Source organism: Oncorhynchus masou, chromosome 29 (assembly GCF_036934945.1).
Source record: "Oncorhynchus masou masou isolate Uvic2021 chromosome 29, UVic_Omas_1.1, whole genome shotgun sequence".
Lineage (NCBI taxonomy): Eukaryota > Metazoa > Chordata > Actinopteri > Salmoniformes > Salmonidae > Oncorhynchus > Oncorhynchus masou.
In genome coordinates this window covers 73013881-73019880 of record NC_088240.1, presented here as the reverse complement: position 1 = coordinate 73019880, position 6000 = coordinate 73013881, and positions in this window count along the sequence as shown.

Here is a 6000-nt window from a genome sequence, read left to right as displayed (position 1 = left end):
GCACCGAGCCTGCCCAACCTTACCTGGTTGAATGCTCTCCATAGCCAGGCCAGTGTGGCGAGGTGGAATAGCCCGCACTGGGCTGTGCTGGCGAACCGGGGACACCATGCGTAAGGCTAGTGCCATGTACGCCAGCCCGGGGAAACGCACTGGAGACCAGATGTGTAGAGCCGGCTTCATGGCACCTGGCTCGATTCCCACTCTAGCCCGGCCGATACCAGGAGCTGGAATGTACCGCACCGGGCTATGCACACGCACCGGGGACACTGTGCGCTCCGGTAAATTTTTGCGGCTGCCTCTCGGGCTTCCAGCCACACTGCCGTGCTAGCTCCTCATAATGCCGCCTCTCTGATTTCACTGCCTCCAGCTCTGCTTTGGGGAGGCAATTTTCTCCTGGCTGTTCCCAGGGTCCTTTACCGTCCAAAATCTCCCCCCAAGTCCATTTCTCAAAATATCGCTGCCTCTCCTGCTGCTGCTGCTGCTGCCTGTTACCACGCTGCTTGGTCCTCGGTTGGTGGGTGTTTCTGTAACGGCTGTCTTGGGTGGAAGAAGGAGAGGACCAAAGCGCTGTGTGGTTAGTGTTCATCTTTTTAATAAACAACTGAACACTTCAAAAATACAAAAACAACAAAGTGACAACCAAAACAGTTATATCTGGTGCAGACACACAAAGACTGAAAATAACCATCCACAAAACACAAAGGAAAACAGGCTACCTAAATATGGTTCTCAATCAGGGACAACGATAGACAGCTGTCTCTGATTGAGAACCATATCAGGCCAAACACAGAAATAGAAAATATAGAAAAACTAACATAGACTGCCCACCCCAACTCACGCCCTGACCATACTAAATAAAGACAAAACAAAGGCAAAACAAATAAAGACAAAACGTGACACAACTGCTCAGCACCAGTATGTGTGCGTGCGTGTGTGTAAGAGTGTGTGTATGTGTGAATGGGTTAAAGGTCAGAGGTTAGGTCAGACATCAGGGCCCAGGGATGTTGCTATGATGTAAAACACGTACTTTACAGCCAACTGCTAGAGTCCCATTGGTCCTAATTTAGCTACGTCCTCTCATATAATACTGTTGGGCGTTTGTGTATGCGCTGCCTTGTCCACGATTTTATCAGTGTGGTAGGACCCTCCAGCTTATAGAGTAAATATTCAGTCTCTCTCGACAGTAGGAAGAGCAAGTCCTCAGTGTCAGACACCCTTTAGCTATGTCATGTATATTGATATATCTCTCCTTCTTCCCCTGCCTATAGCTCTAATTCTCCTCTCTGTCAGCGCAAAGGCTGAGTCGCTCTCTAGCAAGCGTATTCCTACGCTGGCGATGTCAACACTGCCCCTGCTCCCAGCGAGCCCCCTGGCCTCCATTGAACACATTTAATGTTTACCATAAAAAGCGTGAAATACAATCCAATATCCACTGCTGCTTTTTTTCTCTCCCTTCGTTTTTTTTTTACTGCCTTGAATATTCATAATTAATCTGACGCAGCGATAATAAATGTTACATGCTTCCTTATCATCAGAAGGCCGGGAAAGGAAAGAAGGCTGTATTCTATCCCTGCCGCCTCGCTGCCGCGGTTTGGATTAAAAAAAGACAGATCCAAATAAGACTGACCCCTCTAACCTCGTATCTTATGAGCAGAACTGATAATGGAAATGATTTACTCTGCAAACAGAGCTGCCTATACGCCTGCAAGCACAGCTTCTCTCTCTCATTCTAGTGCTGAACTCTCTCCTTCTCTTCTGCTCTCTTCCTCTGTCGTTCTCTCTTGTTTATCCTTTCTATCTTCCTATTTCAACTACCCTTCTTTCTACCCCCCCTCTCTTTATCTCAGCTTCCATCTCTCTCTCTAACACACAGATCAACCAGATCCTCCCTCAGAGATCCGCCTGGTCAGCTTCACCCATGCCTCTGCAACTCTAGAATGGATCCCAGGCTTCGATGGGGTATTGGAGCAGAGATTCCATATCAGGTGATAGAGCATTGACTACAGTTTGACTGAAAATCATGTGTCAAATATTGTGATCTCTTCCTCACATTCATAAGCAACCAACACATCCTTGATAGTCATATTAGGAACAGGTCCGGATCAAGGGTCAATTCCATTTCACTCCTTTCAGGTTAGAGTCCATCCATGTACTGACTAAGATGCTGTTGATTGACAGCTGCCGTTGGGAGCAAACATCTTCATTGTGACAGGCCTGTCCCCCGCCACTACATACAACTTTTCTGTCAACGCACTCAACTCCATGGGAGAGAGCGGCTACACAGACAACAACTCAGTACACACCATCACCAGCGAGGGCCAGTCTAGAGCAAGTTCACAACATGACTTCTGGGTCATAGCTAGGAGAGGGACAATGGTCGGACATTAGATGGTTTGGACTCCTGCCCAGATGGTATTGAGATCATGTTATGTCTCTATGCCCCATTTGGTAGAACATTAATAATCTTGGCACTATATGGGGAATAGGATGTCATTTGACCTTTGACCCAGGTTTATCTTGTAGCGTTAGAACAGCATTGATGTTTTTTTCCCTTTCTTCCATGGTTCTTCTAACCAGAGTGGGAAGGAGCCATCCAGGAAGAAGATCCCTTTGGGGAGGGTCATTTAATTAAATTTTTGTTTGGAATGTGGAAAATGGCTAGTTGCAAAGCAGCTAGCTTCATTTGGCTCTTTGAATAATCATGTGTGCTCTTTGAATAATGGTACTGTAGTTATGGCAGCCGTGGTCATAAATGCTACCTTCTTTCCTTGTTTTAGGAAGTGAGAAACCGGCTTTCATACGGATTATTATTATCCCTTAATACGTTTGACTCAATATGCAATAAATATATTTACCACAAAAGAGTCAAAACTCAGAGTGAAGTTCAATTGTTTAATACCGAAGACGCAATAGCTGTAATAGGCGCCTGTCAAACGGTGCAGCCGTATACGTGCCTTTTGAGTGGCGCAGCACTCTCTTATATCCCAGCAAAGCTCCCCCACCCATACAATGATATATCAGTAGTTTTCCACTCACATCACACAGCACTTTCCACTGAGCCTTTCACCCTGATTAAGGACATGCTCTTCTGCTAACCATGACCAAGGAGTTTCAATCATCTCAACCACTGCTGGCACAACTTCCTCTTATCTTGTTGCTGTTTAGGCCATTGAGAATATCTGTGGTCTCCAGTGACCGGAGCCCTAACAGACAGTTACTTAAAACTACACACTCCCTAATATCAACTAATCCTATTTCTCTACTTTTACCATCACCTTACAATAACAAAACATTGTTCGACTTCCCCTTAATCACACAAAAGCTATTAATCACACAAACCACAATTGTTTACAATCAAACAACCTGTTCCTGGTTCTTGCTTCCTTATGATGCCATCATGGTGGATCAACTCATTCCTGTTCTTGTTTCTCTTGTAAACCAGACACGAGAGGGTTGTCGCTGTATCAGACCGTGATCATGGCGGTGGTTGGTGGGGCTCCGCTGCTGGCTCTCAACTGGCTGGGCTGCTTTCTGTGTCTGAGGTGGAAGAAGAGGCGTGGCCAGACAGGTAACCGTGGCAATACCATGGTCAAGGTTGTGTGACTGTTTTCTTCTGTATCTCAGTCTCAGAAACCTCTGCCCAAGTTACCAAAGAGTTGAGCGTGAATCTTAATGCAACTCTCATGTATTTCTTTCTTTCTCTCTCCCGCGATTTCTCTCTCTGTGTCCTCTTCTGTTCTCTTCCTCCTTTCCCTCCAAACACACCCATCTGCCCCTCCCTCCCTCCCTCCCTCCCTCCCTCCCTCCCCTCCCTCCCTCCCTCCCTCCCTCCCTCCCTCCCTCCCTCCCTCCTTCCTTCCCTCCCTCCCCTCCCTCCCTCCCTCCCTCCCTCCCTCCCTCCCTCCCTCCCTCCCTCCCTCCCTCTGCAACCATCCTCCAAGGCTGTCACTTTTTCCCTCTATCTTTCCCTTTATCTAATTTATTTAATTTCTGTTTTCTCTCCCCCTCCCTCTCTCTCTCTCCCTCACTCCATCCCTCCCTCACTTCCTTTATCTCTCTATCCGTTTCCCTCTGTTTCGGTTCCCTACAACTGTCAGGTTGCCTATCTCACATACCTCTCATCTCACTCTCTCTTCTCCACCCCTCGTTCTCACCTACCATCAACTTCTCTATTTTTTTCATCCATCCTTCTCTGTCAGACCTCTTTTACTTCTTCAATAGCGGGTGAAAACCAGACAGCAGCATATATGGGTGCTATGCTGGGGTAAGAGGAGAGGGGGGGAAGGAGGTGCGGAGAGGCTGGGGGAGGAGAGGGGAAAAAGGGGGATACTTAGTAAGTTGCACAACTGAGAAGAGGGAGTAAGGAGAGGAACAAGGGAGAAAGGGGGATGACAGAGGGGGAGATAATAGAGAGAGTGAAAAACACAGCAAGGTAGAGTGGTGGATGAAGGGGAGAGAAGAGGAAGTTGACAAAATAAAGAGACAGAGGGAGGGGCTTAGAGAGGAATAGGAGAAGAATAAAGTGAGAGAACAGGAGGGTGAGAGGTAGGAGGATGCTAGCAGACAGAGGTGGAGAGGTGAACAGAAAAGGAAGGATTAAGGAAGAGGGAAATCGGTCAGAAGAGAGGAAGTGGAGGAGTCAGGCATAACGAGGGAAACAGAGGAGAGATAAACGAATAAACACCTTTGGCAAGGGAGATCGATAGCCCACAATTAGCATTCAAAACACACTTCGATCCTGGGGAAATTGCACATGGTGAAAGGCCAACAAGGCTTTGAACCCTGCAGAAAAATGTTAAGTAGAATATAACAACACCGTCAGAAAGAGACTATTAGAATAGGCTCTAATGCAAGCAAAATTCTCCTCAGAGATGTTAGCTAACCTTGAGTTATAAAACAATACATCTAGTCTAGGCTACAAAATATACTGTTTGTCAGGTATCTCTCTACAGAGTCACCACGTACAGTACAGCATCTGTCTCTGTTTTTCACCTATAGTCTTTGTCCTCTCAGGAGAGATCCCACTACTACTACCCCACCAGTGACTACTGCGCCTCTCTCTACCCCCACCCCGATGGAGCACAAGGGCAAGGTGAGAGAAATGAAAATACTACCTATGAATAATACATCACAAGAGCAAAGACAGAGACATTTCTCTGTTTAACTTACCTCTTTGCCTCTCTCTTTTTCAAGATGGCCGCCACGACCCACTGGAGGCCATAGGCCATGAGTATGAGGAGGTGAGAGACTGGGGCATGTATCAGAACGTGCTGGGGTTGTTTCTCCCACTGCCTCCTTCCCAGTTTGACCCCTGGTTACCAGAGCAGAGGCGAGAGTGGAGACCACCACCACCAAGTTACCCTCAGGTCAGCACAATCCCACTGGGATAAAGTACGAGTTATTGATCCCCTGTAGGGTGATGACCCTTATAGTTTCACAAATTGGACTTGATATGTTTTATCACCTTGGGTTTTTTCCAAATAACATAGAGATTGGATGGGATGTTTCGCATCAAAATTATTTCAAGTTAGGATTTGGCCTACAGTGCTATATAGTACTGTCATGTCTCTCACCTTGACACAACTTTCTTCTCCAACAGGGAAGTGAGAGGGACATGATTGCCCTGCAGCAGCCAATCAGAAGGAAGAATCCGGTGGATGAGCAATGCCCATCGAGAAGCGACTATGATTTACCTTTTGAGCTCAGAGAACAGTTAGTTTAGGAAGCTTAGGCCTTGATTCCAGAATGTGGGCAATACCTCAGACTCAAATACGAACTCTTAGTGCTGTGTTGGTATTGAGTACTATATGAATAGGAAGCCTTCCAACTGTTACTACCAAAAGGTACAATATTTACAGAAGGTGATATTGTGGGACAGTCAATCAATACAAATTAGGCCTCCCGTCGATCCAAAGACCTCAAAGATATAAAATGTAAAAGATGAAGCAACAAAACATGCAGAGTTTTTCGTACAGATTTTCTAGTAACAGTTGATTATAC